Source organism: Thermobia domestica, chromosome 1 (genome assembly GCF_964235325.1).
Source record: "Thermobia domestica chromosome 1, izTheDome1.hap1.1, whole genome shotgun sequence".
Lineage (NCBI taxonomy): Eukaryota > Metazoa > Arthropoda > Insecta > Zygentoma > Lepismatidae > Thermobia > Thermobia domestica.
This window is the reverse complement of record NC_137454.1, coordinates 377,815,746-377,839,343: the sequence shown is the minus strand read 5'-3', so window position 1 is coordinate 377,839,343 and position 23,598 is coordinate 377,815,746. Positions and strand designations below refer to the sequence as shown.

Sequence of the window (23,598 nt, the reverse complement as noted above, 5' to 3'; positions counted from 1 at the left end):
AATCAATCTCATGTTGAAAGTTTACACATGTAGGCCACATGGAAGACAATATTTCAATATACGCTATGTAAAATATTTATAAGTCAAAACTTGGTGTATATTTTCGGGTCGCGGACATAAGCTCACCGGCATTAAACTCACCTATGTTAATGCAAAAGCGGACAAAAGCTCCCCGGACATAAGCTCACAATTAATAATATATTTGTATTATAAGATAATTTTCGAAATAAAGAATACAATAATGATAAGTAATTACATTTATAGATTAACTAATTTAATTGCAAAGTAAAATAAACCTGAATAAAATAAATAAGCAACGGAAAAATGACAGACGGAAAATATGACAGAAATGAAACTAGACTTTGAATATTAATATGAAGTAGATTTTTAATATTAAAATATAAACTGAAAACAGATCTGGACAAACAAAAGAATACTACTTCCTCTTACTGAAGAAAGCAATCCAACTCCCTCCCCTGTGCTGATACTTTCGTGCAGGAAATTTTGCAGCACACAAATATCGGTAAACGAAACTTTGGTGAAAGGATATCCCCTTGTTATTTTTACGAATTACATTTATTTTATACTTTTTTTAGATAATGTTGGTCTAGCAGCATTATTTTAAATTATTTTCAATTCTTTTAGAAATGGCATAGTGGTTCCAGATAAGATCATTGAAAATATTCTCTACAAAGTGCTGGAGGCAGAAGGAGAATGAATTGGAAAAAGTCTTGAGAGGGGGGAGGGAAATCCCTGCCTGTGAGCAGCACATCTGTTCGCAAACATCAAATTGGAGCCGACAACCTTCAATGTTACCAAAAAATGTTCGTTACTCTTGATCTAAAATTAAGCGTAAAATTGAAACAATCATCCAACTTCTATTGTTTTTCTGTGTACATTTGGAGCATTTTTAGTTGTTGACTACCATACTTCATTAGATGTTCATGAAGTAAAATTTACATTATCTTAGGAGGACTGAGAAACTAATGGTACAAGGTATAAGATCCTCGATATTTATTAGTCGAAGCGCCTTCCGTGATGCACCTTCACGATTCTGTTCAATGACAGGGAGTTGTGGTGGCTCAGTGATGGAGCATTCGCTTCTGGTTCGTGTGATCTTCAGTTCAATCCAAGCTCGCGCCAAGTGGGCTTTTGTGGTGAACAAGCCTTGCGTGCGTGAATTCTCCCGTTTCTTTCCACTTTCTTGCCGTTGAACGATCCGCAGTGATAATTTCCCCTCGACACAGAAAGACATGATCTATCACCTCCACCATAAAACATTATCATATCAGCACCTTCTGCAGGTGGATGGTGGTATTGGAAAATATGTTCCTGAAGTGATCACAATCCAACTACTGTCCTGACCGTTTTCGATTGTTGTCTAAAGTCCTGATAGTTTACAATTGCAGATCTATTTTTCACAATCTAATGCAGGAAAACTTCTCGGTTATTCCATACACTCAAAGAATGGCATACGTTTTAACGGCGATATTAGCCGATGTGACTTATGTAGCCATTAATTCAACTTTTTCTACTTGCTGATTGTGTGGAACCTCAAACAATAGTGTCATGATCTGTATCAAATTCGTTTAAAATTTTAGGAATACTTTTCCGAAGAACTGCTTTCACAGTCATCCTAAGGAGCTCATCAGAACATGTTGTTGGTCGATGGACGCAGGGTTTAGTTTTCAATGTTTTCACTGGCACGAAAGTTTACAAACCAATACCATATAGTGTGTTCATTCACCACTTCTGGAGCAAATGCACTTTGTATTCTGCGGGAAGAATATTGAACTCTTGAACAAAATACCAATCGCATTTATGCATTCTCCATGATGTATTTTCACACCATCCTGTTCAACGACAAAGGACCGAGTGACTCAATGATACAGCATTCACCTCTGGGCGTGGGTGAAGGTATCATGAAGTTATACGAGAATGACAACGCATTTTGGGAGTATTTGGGAACTGTGTCGGACATCTTAGCTCTTGTAGACTGGGCTCCTTTGTTGCTAATCGCCTATTTCAGCGTTCTTTATAACTCGCACACAGTGACACACCAACGGGTCCAACGGGACTGGAGCTCCCTCGAAACATTCTAACTCTATATATATTTGTACACTTTCTCAATAAAACTATATTTGTTCAACATGGAAATGATTGATATAGTACAAAAATTTGATTTTACACTTCATCTGTACTCTTTCTCTTATAAGAGGCCGCGGTGGTTCAGTTCCAGAGCGTTCACTTCTGGTGCATGGGGCCCTGGTTCGATTTCCGCTCACGCTAAGTGAACTTTGTGGTGGACAAACACCGTGTACGTGGGTTTTCTCGGGGTTCTCCCGTTTCCTCCCACTTTCTTCATTCTACCATTTCATTCATTTCTCACCATCATTACCGTCTCTTTTAGCCTAGCCAGTATAGCCGTGGGAGGTAAAACTGAAAGATTTCATTTCATTTCTTTTTCTTCTTCTTTTTCTTCTTCTTCTTTATTATTATTATTATTATTATTATTATTATTATTATTATTATTATTATTATTATTTGCTTGTTTGTTCGAAAGCAGTGTTCTCAGAGCTACACTGACATCCTTCCCGTGTAGCACCGAGACTACAGGAGATGCAGACCAATAGTCTAAGGTAGGATCTAAACCATCGTAATGCCTTAAACCTCTTCCACCAAAAATCGTCCCGGGACCACGTCCATCAAAGGAGCGGGCTCTAGGTTTTAGACCAGCAGGAAGAGCATAGGCGTTACTAAAGAGGAACTACTCCCAACTAGCAACTGCTCGTTACTCCAAAGAAGAAGAGCTATTATTATTATTATTATTATTATTATTATTATTATTATTATTACAAATTGATTAATAATAATAATAATAATAATAATAATAATAATAATAATAATGTACAGGTGTCATAGAGGTTAGTGGTAGCCCAAGCCATCAAACCAGTATACTCCACTGTTATATATTAGTTTTCCTAATTCATAATCCTTTGCTCAGACGCGCTACTCCGCTTGACTTAGTCAAGCTTAGACAGTACTGAATGGGCAGAGTGGTAAATAATCTGTGCTCTACTCGTAAATCATTTGTAGAACTAGTTTACGTATGATGTCCAGTTTGACTTATTTCATGTTTTAAAAGAAAATACAGGTTAGGGCTACTCAACAAAGTAAAAAAAAAAAAGTTCATAAAACAAAGTAGATTTCTGTAGTGCAATATTTTCACAATTAATATTGAAACCACAAAAGGTAATAGATTTCTTCCACTTCCGATTTTAGTAGAGGGATTAGAATACAGACGAAATGTATATTTTTGGGACGCTTAACTGATTGCAGAAAACAGCTTCTTGTTATCTATTATAGATTTATTCTATAACTCTCAACGTTAAAACAGGAAGTTTCTGATTTTCGACCACTTCCGGTTTGAATAGAGGCCCAAGACAGAAGATGGCAGCTATTTTTAGAACGCTGAATAGAATGCAGAAAACCGCTTCTTACTGTTACAATTCCTGTTCTATGGATATGACAATTGAAACCGGAAGTGGTTCATTCCTACGACTTCCGGTTTCAATTGAAGATCAATAGAGGACATGAAAAGTATTGTTGCAGTTGCGTAGCGAGAAACTCATCAAGGTGGCGTTCACACACAAGCATTTCATATATATATACAGGCATGGGCGCCGATCCTGGGGGACCAAGGTGACCCGGGACCCCCCCCAAAGCACATGTGGGTCCCCTTATTGTATTTAAGAAGATATAATATTTGGAATAATTTGAATGCAATTTGTTTTAAAATCCTCATATATGCCTTCTCCATCTAAATGAGGCCCCCCATTTTACAGAGAAATCGGCGCCCTTGTATACAGGCGCGGATCCGAGGGAAGGCTATAGGAGCTATAGTCCCCACTTGACGATCAGGTATACACTGGTTAAAATGGGCTTCAATTCTGCTTTACACTGGATAAAGCTGCAAGCTATGGTTTTGCCCCTCCTTTTAGGTAAGAAAAAATAAGGCAAGAGGAGAGAAGGACATTTTTGTCCTGCATTACACTTGCGTCCCTGTTTAAAATATTTCGGCCAGTAGTTACTGAAAAAGAAGATACAACGTACAAGACAAGTCGAGTCGAGATTGTCGGCGACCGAGCCCAGACATAATATATAATGATCTTTATTCCTTAAGCGATAATTGGAAACCAAATTTGATTTAAATCTGACCAATAGTTACCGAGAAATAAAGTACAACATACAAACAGAGCCGAACCGAGCCTGTCCTTTACCGAGTCGGCCACCAAGTATAGAGATGTTTATTCTTTGGATAATGGGCTATCTGCAAACCAAATTTCGATATTCTGGTTATGATAAAATATCTTAGCCATTTCGCAATACTGGTACCGCTACAAAACATGAAAGCTCCAACAGTGGCTAAAGCCATGTTGGACGAATTAATCACGCGATTTGGCCCCCCTAAAGAGATCTTAACAAATAGAGGAACAAATTTTCTCTCGGCGATAATGGCCAAACTAAATGACTTATTTGACATTAAACATGTTCAAACTGCAGCATTTAAACCGTCAACGAACGGACTGTGTGAGCAATTTAACTCTGTCATTGCAAAATTTCCGAACTAAGTACACGGCTAAGCAGCCTACTAAGTGGGCGAAATATGTCCGCTTGTGCGCATATGCTTATAATGTGTCACCCTCACCTATTAAAAAATACTCCCCATACGAAATTGTCTTTGGTCAAAAGGCAAAATTCCCTACTTAATTAAACACCCAGTATCAATTTACAAAAATACAAAAACACCAGAAACAATTAAAAATAATCCGTAAGTTAGCCCAGCAGGCCATGACACAAGTACAGCAACAAACTAAGTTACGAGTTAATCGCACTAAACAACCTATTAAGCTGAAAGTCGATGACTTAGTATTGTGTAGAGATTACCTGCCAAAGAAGGATATTTCTCCTAAGCTAACACCAAAATTTATAGGACCGTATTATCTTAAAAGTATTTCCCCTACAAATGCCTGCAAAATTAAATTAGTATCCATTGAGTGATGTTGGACATACCGAAGGTAGGCTATTGTTTGATCCATTAAATTATTAACCGTATCCGCAAGGGCTTTGGGGGACAATTGTTGGTATATTAGGCTAAGGCAGATAATTTTTAGGGCTTTTAGGAAATCTACGGATAAATGGACATATACCAAGTTTGGGGGCCGTTGTTGATTAATGCTAGATAGAATTTGAGCCACAAAGGATTTTGCAAAATATTTCCGCTGAGAGATGCGAGTGAAGAGCGGCATGGGTCGTACAGCTAAGTGATAAAAGTTTTAACTTACAACTTTGTTTTGAGACTGACCTTTTATTGTTTGACCTCTTTATGAAAGAGAAAGCGATAATTATATGGTTATTGTAAATGAATTGTGACTTATAGGGGGTAATTGTTTGTTTTTATTAGAATTAACTACTAATAGTATTATTACCGTTATGTTATGTTTTAATTTGTTTATTTATTTATTTAATTATTATTAATTTAAAATTAGCAGGGAGTTTTGCGTAAACCCCTATTTTTTTTAAACACGACTGGAGTAATCCTCTTTCTTATTTTTTTAGATCGGGCATCCAGGAGCCATTATTATTAATAACATATTGAAGGGGAAGTAGGTACGTATGGAATTTAAAGTGGAAGGATTTTAATGTTTATCACAAGCATCTTTGCTATGGCTTTACTGTTCTCCTTCTCCTTTGGGAATTAGGTCCTTTAATATACAAAATGGATCCGCCCAGGAGGGTGATTTTATTTTTTTTTTGAGTACCAGCTGTGTACTTTTAGTACTTGTTGAATTTTACATTTAAAATGATTTTGTAAGTGCTCTGAAAGGGGCCAGGGTACTATTGGGTTAGGCAACTGGTCCAAGGAAACAGTAATCAAAGGTTTTAGGTCCAGAATAAACCATTTTTGGCATGCTTTTCTTAAAGCGGCTGCCGTTGGCTCGCCATAAACGAACACCGTGGATCCCATTGGGATCTTGTTTTTAAGTTTGCTTAACGCTTCATGTAAATAATATTTTCCTTGGTTATACTCTAGCGAGTGAATTTGTTTATAGAGCCATGCGGTAATTTGTTGATCTGGGGTGAGTTGGTTATGAGTGATGTAGGGTTTTAGAATATAATTTATAGGATTTAACTCTAGCAGTTGTTGGCTAGACCGTGGGGATACTATTAGAACTGATAGTTCCTTGAATATTTGAATTCCGGGCGCTAGTTGAAGGCCTTCCAGCGCGAAGAAATAAGCGGGAGCAATGTGATAATTGTCTGTTTGGCTTACATTTTCATTTATTTCCGCGTCCTCGCTATCCAGTTGTAGGAATTTCTTTTCTTCTTAGAAATGTGCCATGTTAGAGTATAAATTTTATAATTAAAGGGAAAACACAACATTGGACCTTGGTGCTGCCATGGTTTGGTTGCACTTAACCTACCTTATTTTATTTTTAACTTTAATTTACTTATTACCTAAATTTGTCCTTACCTTTATATACTAGCGATTAACTAGTATTGGTTAAATCTGACAAAATGTTCACCAGAAAAAGAAAACCGTTTATTATTTTTGCTTGTTTGGTTGGATTGAAGGATTATTTTTTTAGTTTGATTTCTTGTAGTTACTGTCGATTTTTGCGGACCCTGTGAAGTCCGGCCGAAGGTGTTTGGCCTTCCTCCATTTACTTTAGGGTTTTATTTATTTTGTATATCACGGGTGTTTGTTTGCTTTTGTGGGCGGATTGCTGGGGCCTTGTTAGTAAGGGGTGTCCCTGAAATATGAGTTTTAGCCCAACATTGAGCACGCAAGTGCTTCGGTTGTTTACATTTATAGCTACTAGTGAGGCGCAAGAAACATTGTTACCCGGCGCCTGCACCATAAAACTGTTATATGATGTTTTGTTCTGAGATTGGCGTAGCAATTGTGAAATCGTAATTGAGATCACTTCTTCACTCTCCACCCAGTTTTGCAAAGTTGGTTCGGAGTCCAACTCCATTTTAGCCTCGGTCTCGAAAACGTCTTTGGCTTACTGGTTCGAAGATGATGAGAAAGTGCACTAACAGTGGTAGAGCTTGGTACTGGAAATCGAAACCCAGGTAACATATGAAGACTGTGAGCTGAATCTATATTGGAGGGTTAGCTTGACTAAATTAAAGAGACCATTCCACTTTTCGTTTTATTTAAAAAAATAAAAATAAGAATACAGATGAATTTAACAAATCGGTTACTTGGAATTACAACTTGGAAGTTTTACTACAACACTTAAGTGGGAGCACAACCCCTATAATACTCAATGGGTGCTAGAAGGTTTTTATGCTAAACCGCGATTTATTGAAAATAGTGACATGTGAACTTCGTACATCGCAACTTGCATTGGCCCAAAGGGAAAAGTGTTACTTCTCGAAGAGAGAATTTGGTCTCAAGTTATAAGAACTTCATACTCGTCACTAAACATTCTCAAGGTGCGACTACAAATCTCTAAGTGCTCGTCCCGAGTTGAAGGGGGAACTTAAAAAAAATAATCACATACCTGGTGTTACAGAGAGCGGCCGTGACTAGGGAGCACACACACTCGTCGTCGGTCTACTGTAGAATAAACCGGCCCGGCGAACAGGCCTCGCTTATAAAGGCGTTTCGTCCCACGCATTTTTGCCTTTTCTGACGTCGCTCGAAAGCGACGTCACGAGCCTCATCGAGCTTGGGAGAGACTTTTTCACGCGCATGCTCAATAGTGGTTAAGACTTCTAGTTTTTCTATGATTTTTCTCTATCACGCCGGGATTGGAATTTCTATTTTACATTTATTTTTACAGTTTTTATGTCACACCTAGCTCTAACTACATAATAGATTTTCATGTATTTATTGCTTTCGTGGTATTCCCTAAATATTGCATCTAGGACCCGGCACTGTGATCTGAGTAAATCAGAGCCAGGGTCATACCACTAATACATGCGTGTGGGTTGGTGTCAATGAGGCATCAGGTCGCTAATTCAATCTGAACCTCAACTGACTCCGTTCTCCTTATCTCTCTTTTCCTTGCTGCACACATAATTTGAAAAGCGCGGGCGTCTCGCCCCATAATTGGAGTCCGGCTTAGGACTTTGAGGCACAACTGTGTAACAGTTATCCGCCGACCTCGGAAAAAAAATAAACAAAAAAAATGTCGAAAGTTATCTTTCTGGCCTTTATATTCAATTACAGAAACGGTTGTCCAAGGCAAGTTGCTGGGAGTTAAAGGGTTAATATAGAACTGGCCTTACATAGGGCGCTAGGAAACTGAAAACAAAACTTTCCTGAGGGATTTTGAGATTATGCACGATTAAACTGCAAGAGAGCGGGATTGTAAGATTTCATGTGTCTTAACTAACTATAGTACGTTTAAATGTTACTCAATTCCATTAACAAACTAGTAGATTAAAAATATGTAGGATGAAACCTTACAATCATGGAATCCTTCCAGCTTATAACTATCACAAGGTTTCGTGTGAACTCACAATAGCATATTTGATTTTGCCCCATAATTGCGTAACTTAATTATGTTAATTAACTTTATAAAGCTCAAAAAACCCTACAATATTATTTCAAAAAATCAATAACAGTTAAAATAACATGCACGTTAACTAAAAATTTCTCAAGTACTAAATTGCCCTATTGTAAAATACGTCTTATCTTAAACACTATAAGTACACAAAGTCTAATAAGGTGTAAAAATAAAAATAACTACCAATTAAAAAATAATACACAATTCAAATTCATATCAGTCTAATTAATAAAATAAAAAAAATTTCAATAAAATATAAAAAGTATTATAAAATATAAAACTAGCCATAAATTTCAATTATAAAACAACTATAAAAATTTATACTCATTTACTTGAGTTTATGTTAAATTTTTAGTTAAAATTAATTAATATAAATTTTAAAAATACTTTAAAACTAATTATATTAACTGGCATATTTATAAAAGTTTAATTAAATTTAATTAAATCTTGTTAAATTTCAACTCTATTTAATAGTTCTGTAATTTACGAAATAACCTAAATTCAAATTTCACAATCTTTGTGAAAGTTAAAAAAAGGTAAATAATATTAACATTTCAAAGTATAAAAAATTATATACAATAAACTTCTTATACTCATGCATAAAAATCCAAACAACTAACCACTTCTTATTCTCTAAAATAATAAAACTATGCAAAAATACTTATCTAACAATGTTAAAAAGTCCATAATCAAAAGCCGGCGTCTATAACAATAACACTAAATAAATTCTCTCAGTTGCAATGCAAAACCCCCTTTTTCCCCTCTCTCTCTAATCATTCATCAGCTAAGCTAATAATTTACAAACCACTTATCATTATACCAAGCTATATAATTAACTCATTTCCGCCACGCTGGCTAAATTCAAACTTCCTTTTAACACTCTAGTCCTCAACCTACCTACATCTAAAAACAAAATATACGGCAAATATATGTCAATATAACAATTATGTCCTAACGTTTTCATAACAAACCAAATATTGCCCATCTTATAAAATACCTTAAATTTACTCACCATAAAATTCATCACCCATTAATCATTACAATAAATAAAAAAAATATTTAATAATTCAGTTTCCTCCATCATTATCATTCCACTCACAAAAAAACAAACCATGTTAAATACATCAATCAATTTAAAAAAACTTGTCTTACCGTGACGTTATTTTTATCTTCATCCACAGTCACGGCTTAAACACAAAACACATCCTAACAATAATATGTGGTCAGCGCACATACACTTAATTCTAAATTCCCGGTTTAGTTATTCATGGTACAAATAACATACATTAATTAAACAAATTTCTATACGTCAATTTTAACAATGTGTAAACAACACCCCCAAAACATCTAAATAAGCAACATTTTGTATTCAATTCTCATTTTCAAATAACATCTTTTTTTTAAAAAAAATCCTTACAAATTCCATCAATCACTATACCCTTCTTAAAATTAATGTATAGTCAGCCCCGTTAAAAAATATATATATATATAATAAACCATTACAAAAAAAATTCAATAAACTTCTTATATAAACAAATACTTCAAATAAGCCAAGGTTATTATGTAACATATTAATAATTATATAATCTAATAGCCTCTTTAATTACAAATCTCTATCCATTGCCTTCCCAGTATAATATCTAAAATAAAGCCCCCCCCTTGGTATCTAAAGATATCCAAAAATCCAAATCGCAGCCTGTCGGCCCCATCCAAAGCTAATCCAAAAAAACAACATAAAAATTAATTATTAATATTGTCAATCCATCACTGTTTATTAATAAACAACAATAACCCAAAAACCTAAATTTCCATCCAAATCCAAAACTTTCTCTGTACCATAAAAATTATAACCTTCTACTATAACAAAAAAACTCTTATCTACAAACAAACTCCCATTAACTTACCCCAATTCATTACTTACAAGTAAAAAACTCTTCTCATATCAGTACCAACACAAAATTTAAACAAATAATAAAACTCAAAATAAAACAAAAACTCCTTTCAAATCAACATTATAAAAAATCATAAAAAAATTATAAACAATATCAAAAAAATTTAAAACCTTCTCAATATATAAAACAACTCAATTTCATTATAATAACCACAATCTAACATACGAAAAACCATAAAAAATTATTATCTAAATTTAAAAATTAAATTTATATTATTTAATCAAGTAAAAATACAAGTTTATTTCAAACATTTAAAAAAGCCTATATGTAGGTATAATAATCAAGTTTACACATTTTCATTCCACCATGCTAAAAACCGTAAGTATTAAAACCCTCTATATAGCTATCTCTTAGCAAATACCAAAACAAAAAAACAAAAAAATACTTTATTAAATTATCCATAGCACATTATAATTAACCATTGCTCAACAACAAATCACCGTGTCGTCTCCATATAAAATTATTCTCCACATAACTAAATCCCTTACACTATATATTTAAAATTTAAAAAACAAAAAAATTCACCACAACAAAAATCAAGGCCTGTTATCAATCAAAACTAATAAAATTAAAAAAACATACTTCCAATGAATTTTAAAAACATATCAACCATAACTTATGTTATAGTTAACTTTTGCATTTAAAAATCTATTCTATAAATCAACAAATTCTACTAACATGTTAAAACATAATGTAACTTTACTTCGTAAAATTTCCTTTATAACCGCAAAAAAATCCCTCTCAATTTCGGTGTATATTTAAAAAAAACAAAAAAACATAAAATACGTTAATACTATTATTAATAATAATAAAAATAAAAATACTAAAAATACTAACCTATAAACCCCCCTAACATTCCCCTCTAAATATAACAAAACATTATATAATCCCCTGCAAAAAACATGTCCTCTAATATAGCAAATATAACTGCATCCCTAATTATTAAATTTTATATCTAATATTACCATAAACCATTAAGGCATAAGCTAACACACTAACCATAAAATCAATAAATTAACCATTCAATCTCCCTCTTAATAACAAAACCACTCATAAATAAATCTAAAATAATAATATATACATCCCTAAGTGCACTAAAATGCACTACTTAATTAATAATGTCTAAATATTACCAATATACAAAAAATATTAATGTGTCTAGTATAATATATACCACACAAAATAAAAAACCAAATCAAAGTTGCAATAGCAATCCGGCTAAATAAAAGCTTAAAAAACACATATACATGTTATAATTACCCTGTATAAAACAAAGCTATACAGTAAGTTTATAATATATTACACTTATTGCATTATCAATATAAAAAGCAATAACTAATAATATAAAATTCATTCTTCAATAACATTAATATAAGTTTAATATAAAATGCGTATATACGCACTTAAAACATTTATTAAGCATTAAGCAACAGTTTTAATCACTAATTATTAATTATTCACATTCTTTTACATACACAATTTAATCATTTAATATAAATTTAATATACAATCACTTCTATATTACAAATAATTATATTACCAATTATATAATAAAATACTCAAATACTTTCAAAGCTAAATTTTCCTTACAAATCATAAAATATTCACTTAATTCTAAAAAATAAAATGTAGCCTATAATTTATAAAATATAACTAGTATATTAAAACAACATAAAAAATTTTACTCACCAACTATAAAACACAACCCCGTAATAATTTAAAAAAAATTAAAACAACACAATCAAGTATACTAATCTAAATCATTACATGTTTTTCCCATTTAATTTATACTATAAACAATAAAAACTACTCTTATAATTTTAACGTTCATCACAATCAAACTTTAAAACGCTTCACGCTATTTTCTATTTAAGTATACTTAATATTAAATTTCTTTCATTTATAGTAACATAAAATTAATAGCCTAAAACAAGCACATTTAACACGCATAACTATAATTATACCCAATACCATAAATACGATTATAATTAGCAAATCCATAAACTCACAAAATCATAATTTTCTTTATAATACTAAAAATTATACTAATATTCAATTCAAAAACATGCTTAATAATATAATTAAAAATTAGTTTAAAAAAAACAAAAATACTATTATAAATTCACACAAAACCTTTTAATAATTATAAACTAAAAAAAATCCATAATTATAAAATTTCATCCTACATATTTTTAATCTACTAGTTTATTAATAAAATTAAATAACATTTAAACATACTATAATTAATTAAAACACATAAAATCTTACAATCCCACTCTCTTACAATTTATTCATGCATAATCTCCAAATCCCTCAAAAAATTTTATTTTCAATTTCCTAGCGCCCTATATAAAGCCAATTCTATATTAACCCTTAGTAGTAGTGGTCCCCGTTCGCCCGAATGACTCATCCTCACTCTCTTTTATGACCGTGGTGAAAGGTTCTCGATTCTGATTGGCTGAGAGAGGTCACGTGACGTTAGGCCCCGCCCACGCGGGAAATTCAAATTTTCAGGTCACGTGGTATGACGTCATGAGTCACCCCACGGGGAAATCCCTCACCAGGATTTTTGAAATTTGTTCCCTTTTACGGGTAAGATGTGTGTTTATGATTGGTTGACAGCTGTCACGTGATCTTAGACCCTGCGATATTTGAAATTCGTTCCCTTTTACGGGTAAGATGAATCCTTTGGTACCACGATGCTGATTGGCTGATAGAGGTCACGTGATTTTAGGCTCAGGGATTTTTTTAAAATTCGTTCCCTTTTACGGGTAAGATGAGTGGTTTGGTACCTTGAATTTGATTGGTTGATAGCGGTCACATGATCTTAGACCCTGGGTTTTGAAATTTGGGTATCCTCTTTGATGAGTACTTTGGTACTACGATACTGATTGGCTGACAGAGGTTACATTATCTTAGACCCGCTACACGCTGAACAGGTCACATGGTATGACGTCATGTTTTACCCTTGCGGGGGCCGGGAGGTGTACTTTGGCCCACCCCTTCAATTTTGGAAATTGCCCAATTTAAACATTTTGGTATAATAGTATAGAACCCTAGTATGTATTACTATAAATTTGGGTGGTCCACTTCGTTCCCTTTTAGGGGTACAAAATTGCCAAATTTTAGTACAACCACATGTTTGGTTTCTTGGCTCATTTTATTCCCTTGGATGAGGTCCTATTACCTTATATAGTTATATGGTTGTATACAGGTGTTTATTTCCTATTGTAAGACATAGGTACATTTGTGCACCCCTTTAAAAAATTTGGCAGGAGTGCCTTGGCCCATCCCTTAAATTTTGGAAATTGCCCAATTTAAACATTTTGGTATAATAGTATAGAACCCTAGTATGTATTACTATAAATTTGGGTGGTTCACTTCGTTCCCTTTTAGGGGTACAAAATTGCCAAATTTTAGTACAACCACATGTTTGGTTTTGGCTCATTTTATTCCCTTGGATGAGGTCCTATTACCTTATATAGTTATATGGGTGTATACAGGTGTTTATTTCCTATTGTAAGACATAGGTACATTTGTGCACCCCGGGAGGAGTGCCTTGGCCCACCCCTTAAATTTTGGAAATTGCCCAATTTCAACATTTGGTATAATAGTATAGAACCCTAATATAGATCACTATAAATTTCGGTGGTCTATTTCGTTTCCCTTTTAGGTGTATAAAATTGGCAAAATATAAACGTAAGCAATACGTTGTACCACGTGTTTGGTTTTGACCTAATTCATTTCCTTGGATGAGGTCCTATTACCTTATATGGTTATATGGCCATGTATAGGAGTCCATTCCCTATTATGAAACATAAGTACATATGTGCACACCCCGGGAATGGTACCTTGGCCCGCCCCTTAAGTTTTAGAAATTACCAAATTTAAAACATTTGGTATCATAGTACTGGACCCTAATATATATTACTATAAATTTGGGTGGTCCACCTCGTTCCCTTTTAGGGGCCATTTTGTTTCGCTTTAGGGGTGAACGTGGATACAGTGGTCCACCTCGTTCCCTTTTAGGGGGCATTTTTATTCCGCTTTAGGGGTGAACATGGATACCTTGGAATCGTCCCGAGTTTGATTCTTGGAAATGTTGAATTTAACGTCCCCGCGAAAACGATGAGAAATGATAGGACGAAACATGAACTTACTTGACTGAGGATTGAAGCAGGGACCTCATACAGTAGAGACAAGCGCTAAGCGACCGTACACGTGTGTTGATTACTATGCAATGGTCCCGAGTTTGATTCTTGGTGTTAGTTTCAGGAAATGTTAACGTCCCCTTGAAACGTAGGAGGAAAACATGAACTTACTTCGTTGTGGATTGAAGCAGGAACCTCATTAGTTAGAGACAAGCACTGAGCCGCCGTACTCCATTCAGTGCGAACAATTTTACCTATGAAAAGAAACATGGACATGTTATGTTACATTAAACATTTTTTCTGCTCGTTGTTACGCATACGAATTGTTGTGAACTTGCAGAATCTGCTTTTACGAAGAGTATAATGTCAGTTCGTTTATTGAATATCTCTAAGAGGTGTAAAGGAGGAACGATTTCGGGTCTGGTTAATAACATTAATTTATATCGTTTTTGTTCGCAGATTAAAAAAAATGATGAAAAAAAAAGCTTCTTCGTGCATTGGCTTATAATCATATGTTTAGAAGCAAACGTCAGCTATATTGTGTTACATGTGCTTACGTATTCGTTGTCAGTATCATTGCATATTGAACATATACAGTATTTAATTGCCAATGGTTTACTTTGAAAGGATATATTTATTTTGAGATGAATAAAAGGGATGGGATGATGTGATTTTGGACCTAATTAGTATCTTTTCGTTTCCGTTCGTGGATTAAATAAAAAGATGACTCTTTGCTTAAATCTGATTAGTTCATTGTTCGAGTAATTTTTTTTTTAAACGGTTAGCATTTGTTGATCAGTAAGCGCTTCATTGATGGAACCGATGTTGCCAGATTTTGAAAATCTAAACTGCTCCGATTCTTTTTCGAAACGGTTCCGCTGAGTGCAACAATTTTCAAAACTAAAAATTTTGAAAACTAAAAATTTTCAAACTAAAAAAAATTAAACTTTTCAAAAAAAATTTTCGAACTAAAAAATTTCAAATAAAAATTTAAACAAAAATTTTCAAACTAAAAGATTTCAAATAAAATTTTGAAACAAATTTTGAAAAATCTGAAATTTTTAAAACTAAAAAATAAAATCAAACTTTCTGGAACGAAATTTTTTTAAACTTAAAATTTTCGAACTCGAACCGAATTTGAAAACAAAAAAACTTTTCGAACCAAGTTTTCAAACAATTTTTTTTTCGAACTCAGAAAGTTTCAAACTTAAAACTTGCAAATCAAAATTTCAAACTAAAAAGTTTTCGATCTAAAATTTTGAACTAAAAAAAATTCGAACTCAAAGTTCTCACTAAAAATTTTTCGAACTCAGAAAGTTTTAAAATCAAAATTTGAAACTCAAGTTTCGAATTAAACATATTTTCGAACTACAATTATCAAACTCAAACTTTTCGAAAATCTTAACAGAGATTGAAAGAGATCACTCGTTTCGCGAGCCGTAACTTTTAGTAATGTAATCTAGTTTACGGTTTAAGATTTATATTGTCTTGAGAACGATTGAGTTCGTTTATGTAATGAACCCGTTGGCCAGCCATAGCCTGATTTCACATCGTAGCTCATGAAAGCAATCTTGTTGTAGTTGTGTAGCCATGACCATTTTTTTTTCTGGACATAGCCTGTACGATCACCAGGAATGAAATACTACTTAGTTTAGCGATCATTAAGACGTGATTTAATAAATATTAGCCACATTAACACTTGAACTTGTATGAAACGAATAACAGCTTACTGATCAAAGCACAGAACGAAAAATGCTAAGATGGACAGAATTTCATTCATGTGACGTCAAGCACGGAAGTATTTCCTTACCTCTCACTCCTCTCACTTGAAGGTCAAGGTGCTAATCAGCATTTTCCAGGTTGAATGCATTACAATAAAAAAAAATCTTTTCCTTAAGCCCATTTGAGATTTCAGTGGCTAAGTCCAGGTTCGATTTTTGGCGTTATTATTACGGGTTTAAGTACACAACCCACAGAAGTACGTTCAAGTCTTATATAGCCTAAGGTCATAAACGCTTTTCATCTTATACGTAAAATAGAAACAAATATTTGGTGTTTATAGCTACATTTATGATGATTCGAATTTCACTTTGAACTGTAGGTCCACGTCCTATACAGCCTCGATATTGTTAAGTCAACATAAAACATTTATGGTGGTTCAGATTTTATCGTTCACGTCTTATGCAGTCTAGGAACACAAGATTTACGTCCTCGGTACTGTCAAGAGAACAAAAAACACTCGTGGTGGTTCAGAGAAATGAAATTAAATCTTTGAGTTTTACGTCTTACGGTTATGCTAACTAGGCTAAAGAAGACGATGATGATGAGAAATAAATGTAATGATGGATTAAATATAGTGGGGAGAACCCTGAGAAAACTCACGCACACGGCTTTTTTGTTCACTACAAAGCAACTTGGCGTTAGCTAAGATCGAACCAGCGACCTTACACACCTCTGTCATTGAATCATCACGACGTAAAACAGATAATGATACACTTAACATGAAACAAGCAAGGTCACTGAGTTGAGGAAGATCATTTTGCAGGTCTCAGCTTTTTCTCGAGGAGCAAATACCACAACAATAATTTAAAAACCATTCATGAAAAAGGCTGTTGTTTAGACTAACATCATGCACACACACACACACACACAAACACACAATGTTGTTTATTACAGTACATACCGATTACATTTTTTTTTAAATACAAATATATTACTTATGTTGATTTCAATGAAAATGTAATTAAGTTTTAGCAGTAGGCACAGACTGTTCGTGCAGTACTTTTATCGTATAAAAACTTCACTTAAAATAGTGAACGTCAGCAGGATCAAACTAGAATCCTTTTCGCATTAGATGCACTTGTTCACTTTTATGAAATTGTTTTCCAGCCGGAATCGATCTTCTTGTGAATGTTATTTAATATAAATCACTCGTATTACAGCACCATGGTACAAAACAATATGAGATCAAAACGATAAATCGTTCATTTCTTTTACACAAGGAAAGCCGTAACAGTTTTTTTTCCTTCATTTACAATCTTATGAGGGAAGCTCTTCCACCATAGTAAATTGAATTCAATGTAGCATCATTCACTACTGGCACGATCTTTCATGAAATAAGTAACTAATAATCCTATAAGAACGACGGGAAGCACTCTAAAGGAATCGAACTGAAAACCTCTTGCACCAGAAAATTGGATTCAATGCAACATTATAGCATCACTAGGTAACACGGTAATCACTATTGCAGTAAATGACAAGTTCAATGTTACAAACACAGGACTGATATCTTAGTAACTAAGCAACAGTAACACAATTTAAAGAGAGAGAATGCAATATGACAGAGCTGAATGATGTTATAAAGAAAAACTGCAAATTCTGCATTCTTCATCTATGACAAAGAAACTATGATACTGAAGTAATGAAATTCATTTCGTTACGAAACTTGTGCAAGAAGCCACTCCTCTCTTTCGTCATCTTCGCCTTCGCATGTGATTTTTTTTAATGCAATTTCAATATGACAGAAGCTGACTTAATATTTTAAAGTGTTTGGCAATGTAAATGGAAAATTGGTTCATTGCTTTTAACAACTAAGCAGACGTCGATTTTGAGGTCCGAGTTCCCAGTATTTAAGATATGAATCGCTGTGCTAAACGAAATATGTTCTTTTCTTGAAGTTCTAATCGATCCGGGGTTCGACTCCAGGTAAGGAAACACACATTTTCGTTTGTTCTATCGCAGGATGTCAACATTTGATGGTTCAGATTTCATCTTATTTCACGTCTTAATGGTCGCTAAACTAAGTAGTATTTCATTCCTGGTGATCGTACAGGCTATGTCCAGAAAAAAAAATGGTCATGGCTACACAACTACAACAAGATTGCTTTCATGAGCTACGATGTGAAATCAGGCTATGGCTGGCCAACGGGTTCATTACATAAACGAACTCAATCGTTCTCAAGACAATATAAATCTTAAACCGTAAACTAGATTACATTACTAAAAGTTACGGCTCGCGAAACGAGTGATCTCTTTCAATCTCTGTTAAGATTTTCGAAAAGTTTGAGTTTGATAATTGTAGTTCGAAAATATGTTTAATTCGAAACTTGAGTTTCAAATTTTGATTTTAAAACTTTCTGAGTTCGAAAAATTTTTAGTGAGAACTTTGAGTTCAAATTTTTTTTTTAGTTCAAAATTTTAGATCGAAAACTTTTTAGTTTGAAATTTTGATTTGCAAGTTTTAAGTTCGAAACTTTCTGAGTTCGAAAAAAAAATTGTTTGAAAACTTGGTTCGAAAAGTTTTTTTGTTTTCAAATTCGGTTCGAGTTCGAAAATTTTAGGTTTAAAAAAATTTCGTTCCAGAAAGTTTGATTTTATTTTTTAGTTTTAAAAATTTCAGATTTTTCAAAATTTGTTTCAAAATTTTATTTGAAATCTTTTAGTTTGAAAATTTTTGTTTAAATTTTTATTTGAAATTTTTTAGTTCGAAAATTTTTTTTGAAAAGTTTAATTTTTTTTAGTTTGAAAATTTTTAGTTTTCAAAATTTTTAGTTTTGAAAATTGTTGCACTCAGCGGAACCGTTTCGAAAAAGAATCGGAGCAGTTTAGATTTTCAAAATCTGGCAACATCGGTTCCATCAATGAAGCGCTTACTGATCAACAAATGCTAACCGTTTAAAAAAAAATTACTCGAACAATGAACTAATCAGATTTAAGCAAAGAGTCATCTTTTTATTTAATCCACGAACGGAAACGAAAAGATACTAATTAGGTCCAAAATCACATCATCCCATCCCTTTTATTCATCTCAAAATAAATATATCCTTTCAAAGTAAACCATTGGCAATTAAATACTGTATATGTTCAATATGCAATGATACTGACAACGAATACGTAAGCACATGTAACACAATATAGCTGACGTTTGCTTCTAAACATATGATTATAAGCCAATGCACGAAGAAGCTTTTTTTTCATCATTTTTATTTAATCTGCGAACAAAAACGATATAAATTAATGTTATTAACCAGACCCGAAATCGTTCCTCCTTTACACCTCTTAGAGATATTCAATAAACGAACTGACATTATACTCTTCGTAAAAGCAGATTCTGCAAGTTCACAACAATTCGTATGCGTAACAACGAGCAGAAAAAATGTTTAATGTAACATAACATGTCCATGTTTCTTTTCATAGGTAAAATTGTTCGCACTGAATGGAGTACGGCGGCTCAGTGCTTGTCTCTAACTAATGAGGTTCCTGCTTCAATCCACAACGAAGTAAGTTCATGTTTTCCTCCTACGTTTCAAGGGGACGTTAACATTTCCTGAAACTAACACCAAGAATCAAACTCGGGACCATTGCATAGTAATCAACACACGTGTACGGTCGCTTAGCGCTTGTCTCTACTGTATGAGGTCCCTGCTTCAATCCTCAGTCAAGTAAGTTCATGTTTCGTCCTATCATTTCTCATCGTTTTCGCGGGGACGTTAAATTCAACATTTCCAAGAATCAAACTCGGGACGATTCCAAGGTATCCATGTTCACCCCTAAAGCGGAATAAAAATGCCCCCTAAAAGGGAACGAGGTGGACCACTGTATCCACGTTCACCCCTAAAGCGAAACAAAATGGCCCCTAAAAGGGAACGAGGTGGACCACCCAAATTTATAGTAATATATATTAGGGTCCAGTACTATGATACCAAATGTTTTAAATTTGGTAATTTCTAAAACTTAAGGGGCGGGCCAAGGTACCATTCCCGGGGTGTGCACATATGTACTTATGTTTCATAATAGGGAATGGACTCCTATACATGGCCATATAACCATATAAGGTAATAGGACCTCATCCAAGGAAATGAATTAGGTCAAAACCAAACACGTGGTACAACGTATTGCTTACGTTTATATTTTGCCAATTTTATACACCTAAAAGGGAAACGAAATAGACCACCGAAATTTATAGTGATCTATATTAGGGTTCTATACTATTATACCAAATGTTGAAATTGGGCAATTTCCAAAATTTAAGGGGTGGGCCAAGGCACTCCTCCCGGGGTGCACAAATGTACCTATGTCTTACAATAGGAAATAAACACCTGTATACACCCATATAACTATATAAGGTAATAGGACCTCATCCAAGGGAATAAAATGAGCCAAAACCAAACATGTGGTTGTACTAAAATTTGGCAATTTTGTACCCCTAAAAGGGAACGAAGTGAACCACCCAAATTTATAGTAATACATACTAGGGTTCTATACTATTATACCAAAATGTTTAAATTGGGCAATTTCCAAAATTTAAGGGATGGGCCAAGGCACTCCTGCCAAATTTTTTAAAGGGGTGCACAAATGTACCTATGTCTTACAATAGGAAATAAACACCTGTATACAACCATATAACTATATAAGGTAATAGGACCTCATCCAAGGGAATAAAATGAGCCAAGAAACTAAACATGTGGTTGTACTAAAATTTGGCAATTTTGTACCCCTAAAAGGGAACGAAGTGGACCACCCAAATTTATAGTAATACATACTAGGGTTCTGTACTATTATACCAAAATGTTTAAATTGGGCAATTTCCAAAATTGAAGGGGTGGGCCAAAGTACACCTCCCGGCCCCCGCAAGGGTAAAACATGACGTCATACCATGTGACCTGTTCAGCGTGTAGCGGGTCTAAGATAATGTAACCTCTGTCAGCCAATCAGTATCGTAGTACCAAAGTACTCATCAAAGAGGATACCCAAATTTCAAAACCCAGGGTCTAAGATCATGTGACCGCTATCAACCAATCAAATTCAAGGTACCAAACCACTCATCTTACCCGTAAAAGGGAACGAATTTTAAAAAAATCCCTGAGCCTAAAATCACGTGACCTCTATCAGCCAATCAGCATCGTGGTACCAAAGGATTCATCTTACCCGTAAAAGGGAACGAATTTCAAATATCGCAGGGTCTAAGATCACGTGACAGCTGTCAACCAATCATAAACACACATCTTACCCGTAAAAGGAAACAAATTTCAAAAATCCTGGTGAGGGATTTCCCCGTGGGGTGACTCATGACGTCATACCACGTGACCTGAAAATTTGAATTTCCCGCGTGGGCGGGGCCTAACGTCACGTGACCTCTCTCAGCCAATCAGAATCGAGAACCTTTCACCACGGTCATAAAAGAGAGTGAGGATGAGTCATTCGGGCGAACGGGGACCACTACTACTCCCTTTAACTCCCAACAACTTGCCTTAAACAACCGTTTCTATAATTAAATATAAAGGCCAAAAAATAACTTTCAACATTTTTTTTGTTTATTTTTTTTACCGAGGTCGGCGGATAACTGTTACACAGTTGTGCCTCAAAGTCCTAAGCCGGACTCGAATTATGGGGCGAGACGCCCGCGCTTTTCAAATTATGTATGCAGCAAGAAAAAAAAATAAAAAAACGAAGTCAATTGAGATTCAAATTAAATTAACAACCTAATGACTCATTAACACCAACCCACACGCATGTATTAGTGGGATGACCCTGGCTCTAATTTACTCAAATTACAGTGCCGGGTCCTAGATGCAATATTTAGGAAATACCACAAAAGCAATAAATACATAAAAATCTATTATGTAATTAGAGCTAGGTGTAACATAAAAACTGTAAAAATAAATGTAAAATAAAAATTCCAATCCCGGCATAATAAAAAAAAATCATAAAAAAACTAGAAGTCTTAACCACTATTGAGCATGCGCGTAAAAAAGTTTCTCCCAAGCGCAATGAGGCTCGTGACGTCGCTTTCGAGCGACGTCAAAAAAGGCAAAAATGCGTAAAACAAAACGCCTTTATAAGCAAGGCCTGTTCGCCAAGCCGGTTAATTCACCAACGACGAGTGTGTGTGCTCCCTAGTCACGGCCGCTTTGTGTAACACCAGGTATGTAATTATTTTTTCCAAGTTCCCCCTTCAACTCGGGACAAGCACTTAGAAATTTGTAGTCGCACCTTAAAAATGTTTAATAACAAATATAAAGTTCTTATAACTCAAAATCAAACTCCCTCTTCGAGAATTAACACTTTTCCCTTTGGGCCAATGCAAGTTGCTATGTACGAAGTTCACATTTCACTATTTTCAATAAATCGCGGTTTAGCATAAAAACCTTCTAGCACCCATTAAGTATTATAGGAATTGTGCTCCCACTTAAGTGTTGTAGTAAAACTTCCAAGTTGTAATTCCAAGTAACCGATTTATTAAATTCATCTATATTCTTATTTTTAATTTTTTTTAAAATAAAACGCAAAGTAAAATAATCTTATAGCACTTCAAGGGGCCTCGAGTTGGAGCTTTTTCGACCGAAACAGATTGTAATTTCGAGAATTTGGGTTTTGGGGGTTGAATCTTCCTGGCTATTTGGGTTTTTACTTCTTGTTGTTGTGGCTTATTGGCGGATGGCAAAGAAATTTGTTTTCGACGCAACTGCGAGCGGACTCGAGCTTTTTCATATCGTTTAAGTGCCAGTTTTACTTTTTTCGGGTTGTCGCACCCTTTTTTAATGACATAACTAAGGGCATCAGCCGGTAAACCTCGCAATAAATGCTGGAATTTGTTCTTGTTACTTATATGCGGAGAAACACGTTGGCATAGCTTTATTATAGCATAGTAATATTGCGAGTATGTTTTGGACGGTTTTTTTTATTTTATTATGAAGGCTAGCATAACTGTCTGACAATTGGTCAGTGTTTTCAAAAGCAGCGCGCAACTTTTGTTCTGCGTTATTAAATTTAGTTAGAGCTTGTAGCTCATCATAATTTATTTTATAAAAGTCGCGTGCAGGATCGTACAAGTAAGCAACAAGGTACTTTATGCAATTAGTATCATTCCATTTATATAACTTCGCGGTCAATTTGAAGGTTTGAAGGAAG

The 23,598-nt window shown here is 34.3% G+C and overlaps 1 protein-coding gene across 3 annotated transcripts in view; it reads left to right on the top strand.

The window, feature by feature from the left end:
* Positions 1-23,598, top strand: part of LOC145664534 (uncharacterized) — a 179,736-nt gene that overhangs the window by 138,562 nt on the left and 17,576 nt on the right. For 2 of the 3 annotated variants that reach the window (XM_081731296.1, XM_081731287.1), the window contains one exon: positions 5,620-5,670. The exons of the other annotated variant lie outside the window; for it this stretch is intronic. The gene's annotated coding sequence lies outside the window, so the exon portion shown is untranslated. The remainder of the gene's footprint in view (positions 1-5,619; positions 5,671-23,598) is intronic. 3 annotated transcript variants of the gene reach the window in all.